At 52.5% G+C, this 22,502-nt stretch overlaps 1 protein-coding gene across 9 annotated transcripts in view; it reads left to right on the top strand.

Moving 5' to 3' along the window:
• The window catches only part of RBFOX3 (RNA binding fox-1 homolog 3), a 345,196-nt gene that overhangs the window by 87,293 nt on the left and 235,401 nt on the right, over positions 1-22,502 (top strand). For 7 of the 9 annotated variants that reach the window (XM_074971592.1, XM_074971600.1, XM_074971601.1 and 4 more), the window contains exon 2: positions 7,678-7,804. The gene's annotated coding sequence lies outside the window, so the exon portion shown is untranslated. Of the gene's footprint in view, positions 1-7,677; positions 7,805-11,944; positions 12,031-17,227; positions 17,405-22,502 lie in introns of those variants that run through there. The other 2 variants (XM_074971595.1, XM_074971597.1) reach the window with 2 other exon arrangements.

The raw sequence follows: 22,502 nt of genomic DNA, 5'->3' as shown, positions 1-22,502 counted from the left end.
GTGTGAACTCACCTTTCAGTTAACATAACTGTAAGTATAAGCCCCTCCTAAGACAAAAGGTGAGCAGCCCAGGAGCTTTTGTGCTGCGTATTGTTTTGGGCATGTGTGTGGGGAGTGTGAGTGAACGCACAGATACTGAGGTTACAGATGACAAGAACAGAAGGAAGTAGAGGAAAAGAGGCAAGAAAGGCCAAGCAGGAGCCTGTGAGCCATGCAAACCTGGAAAAAGCTAGAGAAAGAACTTTGGGGGCAGGTGTTGGCAAAAGAGGCTTGGGGCTGTAAGCTAAGAAACTGCTCTTTTTGTTCTTGGTTTCCTCTGAAATCAACTGTCTAATCACACAAACCCAAACCCCCTTGCCCCACCCTTGTCCCACCCCTTCCACTAGGTCCCTGCTCCGCCCCTTCTCCGAGGCCCCGTCCCACTCACTCCATCTCCCCTCCCTCTGTCACTTGCTCTCCCCCATCCTCACTTTCACCGGGCTAGGGCAGGGGGTTGGGGTGCAGGGTGAAAGCTCTGTAAGGGAGTTTGGGTGCTGGAGGGGGCTCAGGGCTGGGGCTGGCGGTTGGAGTGTGGAATGCAGGCTCTGGGAGGGAGTTTGGGTGCAGGAGGAGGCTCAGGGCTGAGGGGTGGGGTGCAGGCTCTGGGAGGGGGCTCAGGGCTGGGGGTTTGGGGTGCGGGAGGCAGTGAGGGGTGCAGGCTCCGGCCAGGTAGAAACCAGGAGGGTTTGGGAAACCAGTGAAACCGGGAGGGTTGGCAACCCTAGTTCAGAGATGCAGCAGTTCATACATTCTTTGCAAATAAACAAAACTGCATCTGTCTACTTCCAACTGGAACGTTCCCAGAGCACCAAACTTTGACTCACTGGTCAGGACAAAAGGGCGAGATATTTTCCTGGGAATGTTCCCTTTGTGTGTCCTGGTGGGGCATGGTCTGTGTTAGAGAAAGACAGGCACAGCCGGACCAAACCCAGGCCACGCAGCACCTCCCAAATTCTCCTTTCTTACCAGCATCTGCTGGGTCAGTTTTGGGATTGCCAGTGCTGCAAGTGGCTTCCCTTATCTCTGTCCCTTCCTTGGGGTTCTGCTGGCTTTGGTTTGTAGAACTAATCACAATGTTTTATTGTGCAGTAAAAGTTCGTAGAGGGAGCTGCACCTCCAGGCTTGGCAATGGGCTTCCAGCCCCACTGTGTTTGCACACTTTAGGCAGAAGCTTTCTGGTGGGTCTGAACACATTTCTGCATAGGGGGAGATTTGCTTCTTTTTAACGAAATGCTCTCCTGTTGGAGATAATAGACTCCCACTGCTCACAGGCTGGTGGTGCAGATCATCCCAGCCCCAATTCTCCACCCTCACTGCCCACACACAGGCTTGCATTAGAGCATGGAAAATACTGAAAAAATAATCCTATTGTATTTCATCTCGTTTTAAGGTTTGCAGCTTTATTGCACAGTAGGAGTGAAGCAGCAGTGCCTGGAACTTGGCCCTGCGTTAAACATGACCGGCATTAACAGTGGTGCTTGTAGGTCTGTTCAGCACCACGAGTATTTGGATAACTAATGAGAACCAATGTCTGGAACCTGAAGCTAAACAAGGTCAGATTAGAAATAAGGGCTACATTTTTAACAAGGAGGGTAATTAACTATTGGAACATTTTACCTAGGGATGTGGTGGGGTCTCTAGCTCTTGAAGACGAGGTGTTTCTAAGGCCTGGTCCACACGAGGAAATTAGGTTGGTATAACTTTGTTGCTCAGGGGTGTGAAAAATCCACTCCCTTGAATGACACAGTTAAACTGACCTAACCCCCAGTGTGGACAGTGTTCGGTCGTTGGGAGAATTCTCCTGTCAGCCTAGTTTCTGCCTCTTGGGGAGATGGAGGAGCTCCGCTGATGGGAGAAGCCCTCCTGTCAGCATAGGTAGGGTGGTCTCCGAAGCGCTGCAGCTACACCACTATCACGTTTGAAATGTAGATAAGCCCTCAGACAGTACCTTGAGCTCGGTCCATGCCAGCACTCCCACTGTGTGCCATCGGGGAGCTGAGCTGTTGGTAGTGAGTCTCGGAACTCTGATTAAAAAACCCTGCACACCTTGTAGAGCAGTGGTCCCCAAACTGTGGAGTGTGTCATCCTAGGGCGCAGAGGAATGCGGGGTGGGGGGCACGGCAGGGCCCTGGCCAGCCCCCATAGGAGGCCGGGACAGAGCGCCACCCAGCCCCACTCTGTCCCCAGCTCCTCTGTGGGCCCGCTCCCAGTCTTGGCTTCCTGATCCCAGCCCAGGGTGTGTGTGTGCAGACACATTCCTTTACTGGTAAGGGGGGTGGGAGAGGAAAAGTTTGGGCCCCACTGCTGTAGTCACCCCATATTTACCAGAGTTCTTTAACAGGCTCAGATGTTGTCCTTTGGGCCTTTACCTCCAACTGACAAGCGGCTACACTGGCTTTTTCAAATAGGGGTTAGGCGCCCATGCCCGTTCAGCTGAAATGGTCTCTGGGTGCCTTTCCCTGTGTCTGGAAGGCTGGGAAGTTCTGGGGCAGGCCCTCTTTATTTGCAATAGGACTTTGTTCAGCACGGGGCCCTCCCCCTTATTTATCAGCTGGCAGAATGTCTGGGAGAGCGGTTCTGTGCCAGCTCTCCCTAACCCTGCAGTTGCTGGTATGTGATGTGCATGGAACCTTCTTACCCTGGCGTTGTCTGTGAGCTCAGAGCCCAGCATATGGGTTTGTGGTTTTTTTGGTGATTAACAGCAGCTGTGTGAGATATTGACAAGAAAAGCTTGATGTGTGATCAAAAACCCCTCTAAAAATCCCAAACAATTGAATCCCCATTTAACCCTGAACTCGGAGCTAGTTTCTTGTAACTTAAAATTAATCAGAGGGAGAGGGAAGAGGAGCCACAAACAGATTAATTTAAGGGAGAACAGCAAATGGGCTTCTCTGCAGAGTGGTTTAGAAAACTGGGCCATGACAAATTGACTTCAAAGGTGGATCTGATGGAGGGGGCTGGATGAGAGGCATGGAGTGTGGGGGCGGAGGGAAGAGTGAGCTTTGGTGAAGCTGGAAGCTCTCACCAAGCTGCCACCTCGCTGTGCATGTTAATCAGGAGTAGGCAGACTAAGGAGGGGGTGTAGTTAGGTGAAGGGGAATTCCAGTGAGTTTGGGCAGGTCACAGCTTTTTGTTAGTACAAAGTTACTTCCCAGGTTTGTTCTTTCTCTGGGTTGTGTGTCATGTGTTCTGCAGTGGGATGGAAACATTAACACTTTCTGCGGTGGAGCTTGGCTTTGTGCCTTGCAGTGCCGGAGAACTTCTTGAGGTTCTTCATTCCCGGGAGGGCAGCAGCCTACTCTGCCCAGTGTCCTTGTGCTGGGTGGTGAGTTTTGATTGGATGTTGTGGCAGGAATCTAGGTTCCCTGGTGCTAAATCCAGGAGTGGGGATTCCAGGGTCTGTGTTTGCATCTTTCAGTCCAACACCCCCCTCCCCCCCCCCCCCCCCCCCGCCCCCATGTGTTATGTCATGGTCAGAGCTCATGTGGGTTATTCAGTCTGTGATAGCACATTTAGGAGAGGACTGGTGTTGTTTAGTGCATCTTCCCCAAGTCCAGGGAAAAGAGGCTGCCCGGGTTCAGTGACAGTGGTGGATTCTGATGCTGCCAGGCAGGGATGGGTGACTGAGTTCAGTGTGTGATGAGCGGGAGATGGTTCTTAATTAGTGAGGGCTTGGAAAGAGCTATGAGGGGGAGCAGGGTTGGGAGTTCCTGCTGTAACCTTTCACCCTGGCTAATTAGTTATTGTAAAGCAGAGAATGGCTTCAAGATCAGGATTCCCTCCACCGACAGGCTTAGCATCACCCCTCTGCCCAGCGGGGCTTCCCTGCGGCCTCCCTCCTGTCTACAGGGCCCCGTGGGCACAGCTCCCTCCAGGAGCAATTTCCTGTTCATGTGAAGAGACTCTGTGACTGAATTGTGCGGCGGGATCGCAGGGCAGGGGATGTTCTGGGATTTGAACACTGAGAAGAAATACATGAATTTGCTGCTTTGTTCTTGTTCTTGGAAAGCACCTAAATGTTTCCAAGTTTGCTGGCTTCTTCATTACAGCACATATTAAACCACTGTAGGGCTGGAGCAAGCTATGGGGAGAGAAAGAGCAGCCTGGCAGGTTGGTGGATAACCAATGCATGTAGCAGGGGGAGGGCTGGCTGCCATAGGCAGTGTTAACTAATGGTCAGAACAGGGAACAGAGAACTAGGACTCCTGGGTTCCATTCCAACCTCTGCTGGTGACTTTATAACCTCGGCCCAGTCACTTCCCCTCTCCACAGGCTCCTGTCGTTCAGTGGGAGGCCAGCTGTGTGTAAACTGCTTTAACCCCTCTGAAGAAGGATGCTCTTGTAGCAGGTGCTGCCCATTGTTCCCTTCCCTGGCTGGTGAGGAGTGCAGGCCAGACGAGACAACGCTCTGTCTGGGAATGGGCAGATGGATTTTACTTGCTGATGACTTTGTAAACAGCTGTTCCTGGAGTGGCTGATGGGAATCTGCCTGTGGCTGTCATGGCAGCCGATGAGCCATGCTGCGGGGGTAACAGGATGGGTGTCCGCCTTGCCTTTGCTATTGCAGGCTCCTTGCTGCTGTCCTTGGGGGTGGGAATTCTAGAACTGCCCCCAGGTTGGTGGTTGCTGGAGGAGTGGGGCCTCGCGTGGCTGAGCTGTCTGGCCATCTTCTGCTGGAGTCACCGTCTGAGCAGGCTCTGTCCAGTGGCCCTCCTGTTGGGCCTGGCCTGGTGTCTGGCCGAGTGCCAGCATCTCTGTCCAGGCTCCCCTCCGCTCCTGATGGTGTATCCCTGTTCTCGTTTTGCCTGTGCCTCCGGCTCTTCCTTCCAGGCTCCCTAGAGGTCCAGGGCCCTCTCTCCTTGGCTCCTGGGGGCTGGGGAAGAGCCCCGGGGTCACAGCACCCCGCCTGCGTTCTTTCTTTGGGTTTCTGGGTGTGTGTGGTGTGGAACGGGTCTGGGGGGCCCATTGCTGCATGTGAGAGTGCATGGGGCAGGCAGCCTGGGGCGGTCCACCAGCAGCTTCTCACCACCCCCATGCAGCCAAGTGCGTGCCGTTTCCCAAGCCAGACCCCATCCTAGCTGGGGCGAGGAGGGCACAGAGCCTGGCAGTTGGGGATGGAGAGAGACACGAAGAGCAGAGCTGCCCCCACTTGGAGAGCGAGTTTGTTCCCTTCTGCTGCCCAGCACTTCCGTGTCCTGCTGCCCCCGGCTGGGAGCTGGGCCGGCGCCGGTGCTAGGGGCTGCGTTGCTTCGCTCTGGCCATATGGAACCTCCGCGGCCTGAGGTTACTTCAATTACCAAGCCCCTCCGGTTCCCAGTCAGAGGGTTAATTACTGAGCCAGGGAACACGATTGTGCATAGCAGGCCACACGCTGCCCTTCAAGACTGCGCCAGTCTCCCAGGAGGGGCTTCAGCCCAGGCCAATAGCTCAGCTGCTGCAGGAGGAAGAAGGGAAGAATCCCACCAGCCCCCCGCCTGGTACAGCTGCTGGGTGGGGATTGGGTGCAGCACAGGCTTGCAGCTGCAGCCCTACTGTTCCTACTCCTGTTATGGACCATGAGGGGTGAATCCCACAGAACTGATCCCTGCCTGTTCCTGGGGGTGTGGGTTCCACTCTGGCAGCTGTGTCAGGGTCTTCTGGGGAAGGAGGGGTGGGCATGACCACTGAGGGAGGGATGCTGCCTTCTGTGCCATAGTCAGTGGGATCTGCCTTCTCCTGGGCCTGCTGAACAGCTGGTACTGTGTATGATGAACAATCTCCACCCAAGGCAACACCTGCTCCCATTACCCTGCCCTTCGCCCTTGCACACTGGGGGCAGGAGAGCGAGCTGTGCAGCTCTGGGGGAAGAAGGGAGCTGCTCTCCCAGCATCTCCTCCGAGAGGGCAGAGGCAGTACTGTGCATGGTGTGTGGATTCCACCTGCCCTGCTTTGCGTCTGCCCCCTGGCTGGAGTTCGAAGGGCTGCTTGGCTACGAAATGGCTGTTCCCCTCTCTCTTCCCAGCGGGCAGTGCAAGATGGGGACTGTCACGCTGCTGCACCAGATGGAGCGTGGCAGCCCCCATAGGAGCACTGAAGGGGTCGTTTCCTGGCTCCCTGATGAGATGGGTGCTCGGGGAGCTGTCCATTTCACAGCTTCTGCAGCCTAGGCTCTTTGCAGCACGGCCTCCCAGCAGGTGTTTCCACGGGTGAGCTCAGCTGGCGTTGCTGCAGAGCCCATCCCAGGTGTGCCAGGCTCCCTTTCAGCTTTTCTTTTATTTGAAAGCTGGAGGGTTATTTGTGAGCTGCGCCACTGCGGGCATTTTTTTCTCCTTTCCTTGCTTTTTAATGAGCCAACCTTGGAGGACCTTGAGAGAGGCTCCTGCGGCTTTTCTGTGACTTATCTTCTGGCCTCTGCCCCCTATTCTGCCAAGGGGATAAATCTCTGCTTTCAGCTTGAAGCTGGAGCATTGAGCCTGTCCCACCGAGCGATGCGGTCTCCATAATTCACAGGTGGGGGGTGGGGGAACTGCATGGCTGAGGTCATGGGGTGAATGTATTCCATTCAGTGCTGTGATTGATGGTCTTCCTAGTGAGGAGTAAGGGGAAAAAGTCCCATTATAATACGGGACAAGCTGTTAAATTATTTTCCATTCCATTGGGTCCCGAAAAACAAAACAAACTTGTCACAATCAATGTGGGATGAAGCTGCAGCTTTCAAAGAAAGGAGGAGAAATGGGCAGGCAGAGGGATTTTAAAGATGGTATGCCTTTCTCTGAAGTCCGCAGCACAGCCAAGAATCCCCCAAACACTGCTCTGTGGGACACCCTCCACACATCCAGCCCAAGAGTGCCATCCATACCCTACAAAGGGAGGAATTGCCTTGGTACTTGCACTCCTGGGGCTGGCTGAACTAGGGAGCAGGGCACTGCTTCTCCCTTTCAGACCTGGAGGCTGAGCCAGAGATGTTAACGCAGGGAATGAAGTCGAGCCCCCAGACTTATGCAGGCTTGTGCTTGGAATGAAGCGTCTGCTGTTAACCTGCTTTGTGCCCAGGGACAGCAGGGTAGGAGCGAAATGTGCTTCTCCAGGGCTGCCTATGTAGCAGGGTTGTATAGGGCATCATGTGTCTCTCTCCTTTCACTGATGTGACCACATGTGCCAGAGGCCCCCAACTCTTCCCATTCACAGTGGGAGCTTGGGTTCCTGGATTCTTAATGCTGTGTTGTAGCCAGGGGTGAGTGGCCAGGAGCAGCAAGTGGCCAGGGCTGCGGCAGAAGGCACCTGTGGTTTACATTTGGATCTTCTGAGGTACAAGCTCAAAGATGATGCAGGGCTTTGCTTGGGACCATCCTGTAGGGCAAGAAAAGCGGATGGTAGGCCCACAATCTCAGGCGGTAGAAGTGTCCCTGGGTAGATGGGGCTGTTGCATTTCTGCTCACAGGCCAATGCAAGTGGGATTCAGAGCGGTTTGCTACCCATGAGGCACTCATATTCTAATAATAATAAAAGAGACTTAATTAAGTCTGTGTTGCCACATGGAAACTGTGCCATTTAGAAACAACTGAGCTTTTCTGCCGTCTGCATCCTCCTCCCTCCTTTATTACTGATGAGGACACTGGGATGGGAACAGGATCTGGAGTTTCCCTCTCTTTCTTTCAGGTTCAGAAGTTGCCACGGAGACCCTGACGGCTCTTGCCTCCGATTCTGAGGGCCAGCAAAGTTCGTGAATTAACGGCACCAGGCCCAGACCCACAGTGCCCTCAGTGAGAGGTGCCCCTCCTTGGAGGTGAGACTCTTCTGCTGAGCAGAATGGAGGTGGGGGAAACTGGGTGTTCTACAGCTGGGACATGAGATTTTACCTTCTAGGTGCTGTGGGGAGCAGGAGTGTGCGTGCTGCACTCCCCTGGGAAATCTTACACAAGCATTCCAGTATAGGGGGACTTCACATCCACGTTTGTGCAGGTGCCCTGGTTCCAGCCCCTTGTGAAGGGAGCTGGACAGTGGGAACCTTCAGGGGAAAGACTGCAGGAAGGATCTGGCCCTGAGTCAGTGTTCAGGTCCTGGTGGGAGGATGAGACATGAGGGCACATCCAGGGGGCATTTATCCTGCTGGCTGCTGTCTCCCCAGCTGTTTGTAGATAGTTCTCAGCCTGGGGAGAAGCTTTGTTCCAAGTACAGACCTGGAAAATCTTACTGAGAAAGAGGAGGAATTACCAAGGTGCGCGCATGCACCCACACGCCAACACCCCTGCACCGTCACGCACAAATGTGCATGTGCCATTACATACATAATGCAAAACTAACGTTCTCTGTCCACGACCCATCTGTGAGATCCGCTGTCAATTACTGTCTCTGTTCCCTGTGGCGTAGCTCCCCCCGCCCCCTTCCCCTGTGTGTCTGTGGAAGTATGTATATGGCCCCTTCTCACTGTAGTATCCCCCCTCACCTCAATTCGTCTCCCCTCTCCAGTTCGTTGCTCAGTTACACCAGTTTAACAAGATGGATTTACATTCACACCTTCGGTTACACTACTGCTACATTCTCCCCTAGGCCAGCCCTCAGTATCTTTCCTTTCCAGCCTTAAGTACAGCAATGAAGTGCGGCTGCGTCCTGGGAGGATTGTGGTGTGGCCAGGCAGAGCTGGGCTTCTGACCTACTGGTTGGGGTGGAGCAGGATCACAGATGGAGCAAGGCCGGTCTCTGGAAGTTGTGACTTCGAGAGCACTGACCTCAGCTGGTGGCAGATGGAAAAGATGCCTAATGCCAGCAAAAGGGGTTTTCTGTCCATTTTCATTACCTTTAGTGGAGCAGAATTGGTTGCCCCTCCCCTCTGCCCGCAGTTGCAAAGACCTGTTTCACAGTCCACCCCGAGTACTGATGCTGGGCCTGTGTCACGTCTTGGGTGGGTTTTCCAGAACTGTCTGAATTGTGTGCTTGGGGCGACCTATTGCACATGCAGAAGGACCCTTTTGCTCCACTGTGCCTGTTTGTCCAGGCAGACCGCACATCCGGGTTTGGAAATGTGGCCTTTCCTTACAGGATCTGATCTGGAGAGCTGGCTGTAAGGGCCTCTTAGATGCCGAAGTGGCTATGTCTTTAGTGCCCCGCTCCCCCCAAAATTGTCTTTACTTGGAGATCATGATCTCACTGTGAAATCCTAGCAGAGACCAGGTAGTTTTTACCTTGACATAGCTAGTCGCAGCCACCCCCAGGTTAAAAAAAAAAAAATCATCTAGTGTAGACATCTCCTCAGAAGGGCCAAAGCCAGACCCAGTGGCTCTGTTCCATCACATCCGTGTAACCTTTTGGCAGCAGGAGTTCGTGGTCCCTTTTGTTTCTGGGAGGTGGGAACAGCCTGGCCCTCCCCAGCTAGCCTGCTGCTGTGTATCTGAGGAGCACGAGGCTCAGCAGGCTGGCTTTTGTGCATCTCTCTGCCTTGCAGTGGCTGCTTTTTGCACGTTAATTTCTCCGTTCTTTTGTCAATCTCAAGTGCATGCCCTGAAATCGTAAAATAAGGAACAAGATTTTAAGAATCTTCATCCCTGTGCTGGGGGCAGAGGTCACCCTGAGAGACAGATTAAAGAGAAGCCTTGCCTCTGTGAAGAGGCTGCCCAGGCATATTTCCCTAGCTGCATTAATCAGTCTGAAGGGAGCAAAGGACGCTGAGCTCTGTATATCACCTTGAAGCTTTTTAGTCTCTTACCAAACTTTGGGTGGATGATGTTGCTCATGCAAGTGAGGTTCTGATCACGCTGGCTACAAGCAGGCGTCGTGTGGGCAGGCATTGTTATGCAGGCTTCCCACACACAACTCTGCCGGTGCGCCTTGGTCCAGAACAGCAGCACTCGGCTATTCCTGCCCTAACCCCCACTCTTACTCTGCCAGTACACTGCAGTCCTCTCGCAGCCCCGCTAGCTATTGTGGTCCAAGGGCACCCCACACACAGCTCTGCTGATGCACCTCAGTCCTAGCTTGTATCCTGCATCCCTGTTCTTGCAGTCGTGAGTGTTTCCTGAGCAGAGGCTGCCAGTCATTCTGAATTGTACCAAAGCATAGAGGTGTCTCAGTCACTGGGCAAAAGGAGTAGGCTCAGATCACCAGACTTGCATCCCATGGAGGTGGAAGCTTAGAGCAGGGGGTGCTCAGACTTTTTCACCCAGGGAGCACATCTTAGGGCTGGTCTGCACACAACCTGGCACCACATAATAAATGGATTTTAGCTCGCACAACATGGTGTTTCCGTGCCAGACTCTTGCGGTTGGTCTTGGCCCACTATAAATCTCTTACGTTGACTTAGCTTGTGTCGTTTTTTACCCACTTAAGCAACACTGAAATAGGTCACTTCTATTCCAGAGCAAGTTAGTGGCTGAGCTATTTTGGTTCCATCTGGTGTGTTGGGCAGCCTTTGATTGAGTGTCTTGTGGGCACCTCCCCTCCTATGGGCCATCCAATGGACCCCCCTCTCCCACAGTTTACAGTCACATCATAACCCGGGGGAAGTGTTTGATGTACAGGTGGCGTCTCTTACTATGATTCAGGCTAGGTATTCACTGCAGCAATAGGTGCGTATTTGACATCCAGTGAGCTCTCCCCTAGTGGAGGCGAGGTTCAGGTGGTCGTTACCTCCAAGTAGGCAAGGTTAACACCCCAGGTGGGGAGTATAGGGCTGATCTCAACTACACTGAGGTAAAATCAACCTGTGTCTGGGCTTCTCTGGTTTTTCCCATTGAGTCAAAATGTCCCTGTTCTTGTGGTGAAGACCTAGCCTTAGCCACTGGAAACAAGGAGAAGGAGCCGGCTGCGTGTGGCCAGTCAGGCCTCCATGGTTCACAGTCTGGAAACCTCTGGGCTAGAGCATTACACCCCATTACTCTCCAAACCCCTAGCATCTCCCCACCCACATTTTCGCTGTCTTGTTTTCCTTGCTATCCTTCAACCCCCTCTCATGTGGGGGGCGAAGGGGCTTGTTCTTGCTTGAGGCCTTGCAAGAGGGTGTTGGTTTCTAAGCCACAAACTTCAAGTGAGGATGCTGGGTGCTTTGCATGAAGATTGGGTTAATGGGGTGGAGAAACGGCCTGGATCAAGGAGAGAACACAGTGTAACTTAGCTTTGGCAAATATACTCTCTGTCAGTCTGAAATCTGATGGAACCCCCCGGGAAGAAAGTGCTTCTTAAAGGAAAAAACATCTAAAAGGGGAGCCCTTGAGGTGCTTTTGTTCCGGTGAGTGGGAGTGCTAGATCCGCTTAGACATGAAAGGCTGTGCAGCTCCATCCCCAAAGTGGCTGGTGAGGCTGCAGAGAGGAGGAGGAGGGGGAGGAGGAAGGTGTGAGCAGCTGCAAAGAGAGGTCGTCTAGGTATTACCCCATCCCTCCCCCTCAGCTCCTCCCCCTTCTTCAAGAAAGTAAATTAGGTCACGCTTGAAAGTCAGTTTCTTGGCTGTGGATTTAATTTAGCTTTTGCAGGCTAGTTATCATATAATAAATTCCGGGAGATTTATAGAAAACATGGCCAGGGAGGCTTAGCCCCTATGTAACCAGATTTGAGTCTATTTCCTACTGCAGTGCAACTTCAGTGAACTATTTCCTACTGCAGTGCAACTTCAGTGCTCCCAGGGTTGCAGAGGAGGCTGAGCTGGCAGCCTGGATAGCGGGCAGCTGCCTTCCGCCTCTGACCTGTCAGCCTGTAAGATGTAGTCCAGAGCCGTGCTGCTGCTAGTGCAGCATGTGCGGGTAAGAACAGCCGGTCCTGTGCGCATGCAGGCCAGGCCTCCACACCCCCTCCAGAGCCACTGAGCCAAAGGGCTTGGCCTTGAGGGGCTGTCTGCTCAAGGACATATCCCCCAACAGAATGACCAGCCGGCCCAACACCCTGGGATGAAATGTAATCGTGCAGAGTCATGCCCTATAATAAGACTTTCTGCTGTAGGCTGTGGGTTTCTAGTTGGAAACAGCAGAGGAGGAGACCTGGGTGTACTTGTCAATCACAGGAGGACTGATGCAGCTGTGAGGAAGGTAAGTGCGATCCAAAGATGCATTTCCAGTAGAGACAGGGGAATACTAATGCCATTGTACAAGGCACTGGCAAGTTCTCACCTGCAAAACTGTGTGCACTTCTGGTTCCCCCACTTCCAGAAAGCTGAATTCAGAGTGGAGCAGGTGCAGAGAAGGGCTGCTAGGATGATCGGGGCAGTGGAGAGCTGAGCTGACCAGAGGAGACTAACGGAGCTTGGCTTGTTCAGCCTAGAAGGCTCGGGGGGATCGGATTGCTCTCTATAAACACGTTGGGGGTAAACCCCAGGGAGGGCGAGGAGCTATTGACGCTAAAGGACAATGCTGGCGCCAGAACAAATGGGGACAAACTGTCCAGGAATGCGTTTAAGCCATGTCTATAAGTACAGCGCTGCAGTGACGCAGCTGTGTTGATACTCTCTGCTGGTGCAACGCTGTACATATGCACCTTCACCAGATGCTCTGTCCGACGGGAGAGCTCTCCCCTTGCCGTAAAAACCCACCTCTGTGAGCAGCATAGCCCTGTGCACAGGAGCGCTTACGTCGGTGTAACATGTGTTACTCGGGGTGGGGATATTCACACCCCTGAGTGGCATCGGCGGTGGTGTAGGCAGAACCGTAGGCTGGAAATTAGAAGATTTCTCATTATTAGAGAAGGGAGGTTCTGGAACAACCTCCCACTAGGAAGAGTGGGGGCAAACAACCCAACTAGTTTGAAGAAGGAACTTGATAAATGTATGAATAGGATTATATGGTGGGGTTGCCTGCCATAGCAGACGACTAGACTCAACCCAGGAGGTCCCTTCCAGCCCTGTCTTGCTCTGTTCCCTGTTAGTTACATCTTAGGCTGGTCTGGAGCAGACAGTACCAGTTGTGCTAGCTAGTGTTGCGGTCATGGGGTGTGCAATAATGATGATTATACTTGACACTTAGCAAGCCCCTGGGAATCTCAAGATGCTTTGCAAAGATGGCTCAGTGGCATCCCCATTTTACAGATGTGAAAACTGAGGCTCACTGACACTAAGTGGCTCACCCAAGGTCACACAGCAAGTCTGTGGCAAACCTGGAATAGACCCCAACAGTTCTAACTCTTGGCCCTAAGCTCATAACTCACTAGACCACTGCAGCCCTATGCCAAATATCCACAAGTCTCTTCCAACTTCATAACCTGGTAGTAAAACCCTGAGCCCTTTTGCTACAACACATTTCTTCTTCCCCAGCAGTGCCATCCTGCTACCCATAAATCCTCTGAAAGTTACTGTGCCCCCTGTGCCCATCCATCACTTGTCTTCCTGTGTCTGCTTGAGGTCAGAAGGTTAAGCCAGAACCCAACGCAGGAGGTACCCAGCATGTAAAAGTGGGTTGAGCAGGAGTGGAGCTTTGCCTGCATCAGCAGTAACGGTGAAGTGTGTGCTTCCCCAAATCCTGTGCTAAACGCCACTGGAGAGAGGTCCTGTGCTGTGGGATGTTGTTGAGGGAGTGATGGAGAACGGCATGTTCTGGGCACAAAGGAGCCTTTTTCGGAAAGTTAGATTGCCGGGGGGGGGATCCAGTCAGGCTCTGTGTGGAAGCTGACTCACCCCCGTGGAGCTTCAATGACCGGTCCAGAATGCACAGCTCATAACTACCTGCGGTGGAACCAAACGTCGCTGAGCGAGTGGCTGCCGTGCGATGTGAGTCAGCGCTGTGGTGGGATGGTTTTGAGGGGTGGCGTTGTGTTTAAGGCTATTGTGATGGTTTTGGAAGTAATGAAAGTGGTCAGAGAAGCTGTCTGCTTCTGTCTCAAGTTGTCTTTGCTGCACTCAGGGTTCAGGCTCTGTGCCTCTCTTTGCAGGGGGACAACGGAGAGAATTAGTCTAGTTTTTTTTTTTTTTTTTTGCTGGTGATTTATGATGTTTGTAATGTGATGGCAGATATACGGCTGGGAGAGTACCAGCTCGGCACAGAGGGCGCTGCCAGCCATGTTCCTTGCGTGCTCTCACTGCTAAAGCCGCCCAATTAGTGTCTATTAGTCACTCGGTGTGTTAAAGCATTAAGAACAATTAAGGGTGAGAAGAGTTTCCAGATGTAGCGTTAAGCACTAGAGCTGGGAGCTGGCGGCTCTGCTGGCTGCTCCCGTATGGAAACAATCTCGCAACACAACAATGGGACCACAAAGGCGAGTCCATGGGCTGGGGTGCCGGTGCAGGATTCCTGGGCTAGGAATATTCAGGGCACCACAGACCTGTGCAGGACACAGAGATGGGAGAATCCCTTGCTCTAGCGTTGCCAAAGCACTCTGTTCCACTGGATAAGACACAGGACTCCTGGGTTCTGTTCTCACCTCTAGTACTTATTCACCATGTCTCCTTGGGCAAATCACTTTCCCTCTGTATACAATGGGGAGACTGGTGCGGCGATCTCTGGATGAAAAGTGCTAAGAACTGATTATTACTACTGCTCACAAAGAATAGCTAGCGCTGCTGGTTCTCTCATCAGAAGGTGTATTTCACAGCTGCGACACGTGAGAGTAGGGCTTTTTGGGAGATGTTGAACATTTCTGAATAGCTACACATCCCATTGGCTTTAAATGGTATGTGTGCTCCTAAATCCATTAGGCACTCTTGAAGAACTTCCCTCAATAAGATGGCAACTAAACCAAAGTCAAACGCTTATTTCTTGACTGAGTTATCTCTGAGGTCACAGTTTGCCATCTCTTTGTTCAGAACTGGCTTGAACTCAAATTGTTAGTTTAGAAGAACCTAAAGCAACACAGCCTGAAAGGTTTGTGTCCTGGCCAAGAGAACAGGAATGGTAGGGGGTGGGCAGCTAGTGGCTATGTGGGTGCAAATGGGACAAAGAGGTGCTGTGTGCAAGGCTTTGTTAAAAATGGGTTTCTCATTGCGATATCCTTAGATATACATATGGCAACCCAGGAATGGTGAATATGGCTTAATACCCATTTCAGGGTGCAGGTGACTCCAACTCCCCATAAATATCCCACTTCCCTGGCCTGTCTGGTAATGTGTTTCTACCTGGGGGGAATGCCGAGGCAGTGTGGCCAGAGATGCTGCTCCTGTGGTGTCTGTGAATGGTCTGGATGCCATGGGAGCTCACGCTGTGTCTTGCTTTGGGTGTGAGTTGAATTATAAATAATATGTGTGGAGTGGACATGTCTGAGGTCATTCCTGCCCCCTCTCTGTGGCTCTGAAGGGCCTTTTGACCATGGTTTGTGCAGGGGGAGGGGTGCGTTTCAGAGTTGGGGACGGACAGGGCAGGGCCAGTGTATCCCGCAAGGCTGCTCCGTTGCCCCTGCAAACGGGGTTGTGCAGGAGGCTGGAGAGTAGAGTAGTGGCTGCAGGGCACTGTTTCACTCGGCTGTTTTGGGGGGCATTCCTCCCTCCCCAGCCTGGCGGAGCAGGCTGTGCTTGAGAGCCAGAACTTTGGCTTATGTGAATGTATTTTGTCTTTGGCAATGTGTAACGCTCATGGCAAGATCTAAAGGATGGGTCTGAACAAGATGCTTGCCCTCCCCTCTTGGCCTGGAGCTTTTCCCAGCACCTGTCTGGCTGGAGCATTCATATTTAGAGGCAGCCTGTCTGCGTCCCAGCAGCTCTGCTCACTTGAAACACTTTCTCCCAGAGTGTTGTTTGTCAACCAAATGTGCTTCCTTTTTGGCAAGGGTGTGGGTAGGGGGCATGTGTTGATGTCAATGAGGTAGTCTCTCAAGCACAACAGTGGGCCTGGGCTGCCTCTGTGGGTGGACTATTGCTTGTACAGTTGGGGTGGCTAGCTGCTGTGCACACTGTGGGTACATCTACACTGAAACATAAGTCTGGGCTTGAGCCTAACCCCCTTGTGTCTACACTGCAGTTGTGCTAACCCAGGGCTCGGACTCAAGATCCCAGGACTCTGCAGGGCTGGGGGCTCTGAGCTCGAGTTAAGCCAGGACTCAAGGTCCGAGCCCTACTGCTTTGCAGTGTAGATGCAGCCCCGCTTGACACGGGTCCCAGGAGTCATCTGGAAGTATCCCACAATTCCACGGGACAATTTCCTTAGTCCTCTCTAGCCCAACAATCTGCGATCAGCTCTATTGAAAACAGAAGCCACCCCCACTTTGCAAACGGCAGCAGCTCAGGTCTGCATTAACCCATTCTGTTCTGATCACCAGTCTGCAAGTACACGGTCAGAGAGCCTCCTGGGTTTGCAATGGAGAGCGAACCAATCAAGCCTTTTGCAAAGTGAGCTCACTTGAGTCCAAATAACCCTGGGTTTACATTGCAGTGTAGACGTACCCGAAGAGTCTCTCTGCTCCTTGGGGCTATGCTCAGCTGCATGGTGAAAGGGGGTTTTCCATCCCCTTTGTTTGATGTCTTGGGACTTTGTCGGGTGGAGGCTCCTGTGTTTATCCTTTGCCTGGAAGCAGCAGGGACTGGAGGGGAGGCTCTCAGGGTGGGCGTGAGGAGGCGAGACTGTGCACTCCCCTTCATGAGCACAGAGAGTAGCACCTGCCCTGTCCCAGGGCCAGAGGACTGTTATTTCTTCCGACTTTGTAATTGGGTGATGATATAGGAGGGGGGGATCTCAGCACACCTAGTGCCAGAGGGCTATATGGGGAGCTGCAGATTGGCCAGGGGATGCTGTAGCTGCCTTAGGCTCACTAGCTATCTTGGTGTTAAGATCCACAGGCTCTCCCCAGTCCGGACCAAGCTAGCACTCTGTAACTGCAGTTGGACTGACTTTGTGTTGGCTGCCTCTAGAATGGAGGGTGGGGGAAAGGGGAGGTGGCCTTCAGCGTATTGGAATAATTTCTCTCTCGCACGCTCTCTGGGGGAGCGGCATGCAGTGCATGGACAGATGGTGTTTTTGAGTGACCTTGGAGCACGGAGTGATTCCCTCACTTGCTGAGTAATGGTTGGAGCAGCGGGAAGCCGTGGTGCTACAACCTGCTCTTACCAGTGGGAGTTAGTCAGGAAGCCAATCCTGAGGAGGGATGTGGGGTGGACCAGGGGAAGGAGCCAAAGCCCGGTAACCATTACGTAATGGTTACAAGGGAATGAACTATATATTGTGTTTACCTGCCTCCCCCAACACGTTACAGTTCTATAATGAGAGCCAGATAATGCATGTGTGCTTAGGGTCTTCTTGGAAATGTCTTGAGAGCTCCCAAACCTTGTACCACCACTTCCCCAGCCTGTGGGGCAATCTCTCTCTCTCTCAGGAGAAGTTCTGGGCCAGGCTGGGCTTTCTCTAAAGGCCAGAGATGGTGCTTCTGCAGTGTGTATGATTGGGCAAGACATCACCGTGGGACGTGACCTCATTGAATTGGCGTGGTGGATTCCACGGGGTGGTGCGGCTGGCTGAGCTGGAAGCCCCAAGTGAAGGGAGTGATGAGGAGGTAAGTTAAGATTATGGCAGCTGCAAGCACTGGCCCATGTTTCCTTGCTCACATGAGCTGTCTCACCAGAGCCAAAGGAGCAGGTTTGTGAGTCAGGTGGGCAGAGCCAGGCTCTGAATCAGTTGCGAAGATTTAAAAAAAAATATATATATATATATCCCTCTGTAACTTCATTTTCTTAAAAAAGCACCCTTCTGCGGTACCAGGCGGAGGGCCCTGAAGACCGGGGTACACCCACCTGGTCTGTCCCCAGAGCAGGACAGTCCTTGCAATGGCTGGGCAAACTGCTCCCTGCCAGTGCATGTTGGCCCTGCCCGGCTAATGCTGACTGTGCTGACAGCTTTTGTGAAGAGGACCCTTGTGCACTGGGAACTAGAATAAGGTCCCTACTTGCTTTGCACCAGACAGGAACTGGCTCTCAGATAGCGGCGCCTCTGTCTGACCAGCGTTTGAAGCGTGGGGAAGCTAATGTAGATGGGCTGAATTCCCAGTGCCATATAGGGCTGCAAGGGTTACTATCACCTCCCACTTGCACAGCGCCAGCACCCTGCTGGGGACGTGCAACGGCTCGAGTGAGATGGTGCCCCGCTGTCCTGATAACCCACCCCTTTGAGCCGGGGGGGCTCATTGTGAAGGCACTTCTCTCCTGTGCGGCGCGCAAGCCTGGCTAGGGAGTTCCAGTGACGTGACGAGAGCAGAAGGATACAGGGAGGAGTGACGGCTTGGGAGCAGATACGCGTTTTAAGCCCCCTTCCTCGCCCCTCTCCTGGATCAGCTCGGGAGCAGCACTGCGGCAGGTGGAACGTTGGCACCTGAAGCTTCCGTGGCAGTTGGAAGTGGCAGTTGGTCAGAGCCGGGGGGAGGGGAGCCTCAGCCCTGGCCCAGTTTGGGGGAGGGGTAGCGTCCCCTCCAGGGGCAGATAGACAAGGGCGGATGCGTGGGGGAAGCCAGGGCGAACCAGCGGGCCCGTGAGCAGGGGGCAGAGAAAGCCCCGGCCTCCAGGAAATGGATGGGGAGGGGTCCAGAGCCTGCTGGAAGAGAGTGGTATTCTCCTTCGGCCCCCTCAGCACCTGCGGGGAGGGTACCCTTGCACCCCCTCCCACAACCCCGTGGCGACGGGAGCGATTCTGTGCCCCAGAAGTGGAGGGATTTGCTCCTGGAAATGCAGGTGAAGAGAGAGAGGGGGATCTCTGCAGCCACCGCAGCGGCGGGGGAGAAGGGGCCACATCTCGCTCTGCCCGGCGTCCTCGGACAGCAGAGTGAACGCGGCGCGCGCCATTTCACCAGTTATCCCGGGGCGGGGCAGGAGAGCAGGAGTCACTGAGATCTGACATGTAAGCCCTTGAACCCCGCATGGGGAGTGGAAGCTGCTTCGCATTGTTTTCCTGCTGGAAATTAGGGTGTGTGGTGGATGGCGATTTGGACACGGTGCGACAGCAGGTGAGGCCCTGGTTGCGCAAAGGCTCAAGGGAGAGACAGTGTTTCCTCAGCAGTAGGCGTGCGCTGGAAGACTTGTGCAGCATGGATCTGTTTTGCCAGAGCTCCTCTGCTCTTTGGGGTGAGAGATCCCATGGAACTGGGAGCAGGAGCCAGTGCTGACAGGTGGGTTGTAGTTCCATGGTCACCCAGTAATGGTGTGAAGGGGATTACTGATGCTTTAACTTGTAAATTTCTTACCAGCTGAGCTATTTTGTGAGCTGTTTTAACACCGATAACTTTCAAAGTAACTTGTTTATGATGTCTTCAAAACACTAATGCTGTGACTATCGTGTGATGCTTGTTTCGCATCGGGAAGGGAATTTGGCACTGTGTGGTGTGCACAATAACAAGTCCCTGCCCTGACGAGTTTACAAAAACTCACCGGCAGGGCTGACTCCTGTGTCTAAGGGTATGGCTACCCTGTGAGGTGGGAGGGTCCCAGAGCCCGGGCTCCAGACCAAGCCCAGAAGTCTACATGGCAGTGAAACAGCCCCACAAGCCCAAGTCAGCTGGCATGGGCCAACTGTGGGGTTTTTCTCTGCTGTGTAGACATCCCCTTATAGGCCTCATGGGGGAGCTGGATTTTTTTTTTTTTACTGAATTGTTGAGCCCTTGGGCTGGAGTTAGTGACACCAGGTAAATTGGGGCCTGTGTGGTTTCCACAACCAAGTGTGCTCACCAAATGGTACAAGTGGACTGAACTAACTGACCTCACTCTGGAACATACACACGTCTGCCTGCGCAAGAGCACGCTAAGTCTGGGACCAGCCAGGGCTGCTCGAAGGTGGTGGTGGTGGAGTATTCCAGACTAGAGCATGGGTTTGATCACAGATTGATAGCTGATACCCTGTCCTAGGCAAATGCAGAGGATGCTGCTATTTCATATTTTAAGGTGGTGGGGTCCCCTTTCAGCTCCAGATGAACGCTGCACACTTACTGTACACTCCAAGCATTACCCTTCCTGAGATCTGGCTTGCAGAAAGCTACTTCCAAGCAAACACCTAAAATCTGCCCCCTTGCCTTGCATAAGCCCTTTCCTTAGGTGTGGCTGTGCCTTGGGTTCCTTCCCTGAGAAGGTATCTGCCTCAAGTCCTAGCTCCTTTGGCCAAAGGACTACTTCCACCTTCTTATATTCCTGATGGAGTGCAATGTGCCACACCTGCTCCAGTGAGCCGGCAAGAGTTCAGCTGCAGTTCTCTGTAGGGTTCCAACACCTGCTAGCAGAGCTAAGGCCCCTCCCACATTACAGAGTATTAGGTCAGATATGACCCGTAATATAACTTCTGGGGACAGAGCTGATAAATGATGTTGGTGCCATTTTTGTTCTTTGATATGCTTTGCCAGAAGCTGAGAATGGGCAACAGGGGATGGATTCTGTTCTGTTCATTCCCTCTGGGGCACCTGGCACTGTCTGCTGTTGGAAGACAGGATACTGGGCTGGATGGACCTTTGCTCTGACCCAGTGGGCCATTATGTTCTTATGTGTGCTCTCTGGAGATGTAGTAATGTTTTGCTGAGTCTCCTTGTTCCTATATTGTGGATAATGTGGAAGGGAGCAGGACTAGGGGTGGGTGCTCTATATTCCAATAACTCTCAAATGAAATAGATCATCTCGATGTAATGCACTGTTGACCCAAACCCATTAGTACAAGTGCCCCCCTCTTTGGAGGCTTTGGAGAGTTTTTGGCAGCCTCTGCTGAGGACACTCTGCTTTACAATAGCAAGAGGTACTGCAGGGAAGGACTATGGAGGATTAGCTGAAGGTGTTTGGAGATCTAATAAGCCTGGAAAAGCAGGGGTTGCCAAAGGTCAGGATTGAGTTGCATAAAAATATCTAGGGCCATTATTATCTGAGTGCCAACAGTGTGCTTGACTCTCTGTTGAACATAGAATATGAAATGGTCCCTGCCCCAAAGATCTTGCACTCGAAGATATGGCATACTAGACATTATTCCCTGGGACCCCTTGGCAGTAGGCAATAGAGCGCTTCTGAGGTAGCTTGAACTTGTGTTGCAGAGTCGTGTTGGAAAAATGTGAATTTTTAACCAAAAGGAGTTGGTGTGGGGAGGGAGAGAACCACACCAACAATAAACGTCTTAGAGTTCATGGACCGAATTGGCACGAGGGGGTGTAAATTCTAATAGGAGTGTGCCCCTGCCCATTGCCAGATGGGAGGGAAGCTGCAGAGGGGGGTTTTAATCAGACAACAGAGGAATACCCAGTTATCCTGAAGAGCTTGTAGAGAGAAGAGCTTGTAGAGAAGCTTTAGTGTCTTCCCTCAATGCATTTTAGCAGGATTCGTTCCTCTGATATGCACCGGATGCTGAGATTTAAAGAGACATGGCTCCTGCCTGCACTGGAAATTAAAGAGTGGGGCCAGTTGGTGTTGTGATTTCAAATCCCAGAAATACGGAAGGAGGAAAGGGGAGCAAGAGACTACCATTCCTTTCTAGCTCTCAAGCCATTTGCATTGCACTGGGTAAGCTGGGTAAGTCCAGCCTGGGCGTGGTACATCTGAACTGTAGCCACTCATACCAGGCTGGCTTGCAGCATCTGAGTTGCTCCAGTTACTTAGCATGCAGTGAGTGTTGTGCTCAGAGAAATTTAGGCGTAATTTTTTTTGTGCTTGCATGTAAATGTGGATAGGTGCTGTCCTGATTGACGGCAATTAGCATTTTCTAACGGTAACAGATGTTCATATTGCCAGGAGGCTGGTACCTAACACCCACACTGCCATCTGTTCCACTGGGCACTGCCTGAGGAAGCGATACCAGCGCTGCAGACCTGCGAGTCCTTGGTGGGGTGTAGTTAACAGTATTGTGTAAGATTTTTCTGGGGGAAAAATAATAATAAAGACATTTTCAGGTTTATAAATAGTTCATGCTGTTTATCATGGGATGGAGGCTTTCTGTCTGAGTAGCAGCTCCGATTTCTGTGCCGAGCTAACAAAGAGCGATCTGAATGGAATACAGAGCACCAGCTTGTGGTGGCAGGTTCTCAAGGGCTAGGAGGGGGAAGGTGGCTTTGGTGCATTGTCATCACCATACAGTTTCAATGCACAACGAGGATGAGGAAATAACTTTGGGTAAATGAGAGACTCCGCAGTCCCCCCTTTGAACTCTCGCCACCTTCGGGTAAATCCCTCTTGTCTGCTGAACCAGTGCCTGTACAACAGTTGTAGGCCTGTGTGTTTGTGTAGTGCAGTGGTTCTCAACCTATTTACCATTGTGGTCTTCATGCAGTACACCTCTATGGCCCTGTGGATGTCACATGGGCTGCAGCTGTGTGCTGAGTGGGCTGCAAGTGGCCTGCAGGTTGAGAACCACTAGTGTAGTGTGAATTGCACAATGTGCATGGGCTACATGCTCCTTGGAGCTGTCTGCCCTGGCCAGCGGTGCATGTTGTCCCATTGGCAGTCACGAGGGACAGATTAACTTGCACTTTCCCTCTGTTCTCCCATCTTATTAAAACAAGGTGTCTGCCTAGCACCTCAGCCCCCTTCTACGGTTGGCAAGTGCACTGCGTTCAATTTTACTCAACTCATTTCAGAGTATCTACCGGAAATAAGAGCGGGCCAGCTGAGGGCCCCTGATTGTCATCTGTCATAATAGAAGAAGAG

This window comes from Natator depressus, chromosome 14 (assembly GCF_965152275.1).
Source record: "Natator depressus isolate rNatDep1 chromosome 14, rNatDep2.hap1, whole genome shotgun sequence".
Lineage (NCBI taxonomy): Eukaryota > Metazoa > Chordata > Testudines > Cheloniidae > Natator > Natator depressus.
Note: the sequence above shows the minus strand (reverse complement) of the source record. Positions and strands in the feature narration are given on the sequence as shown.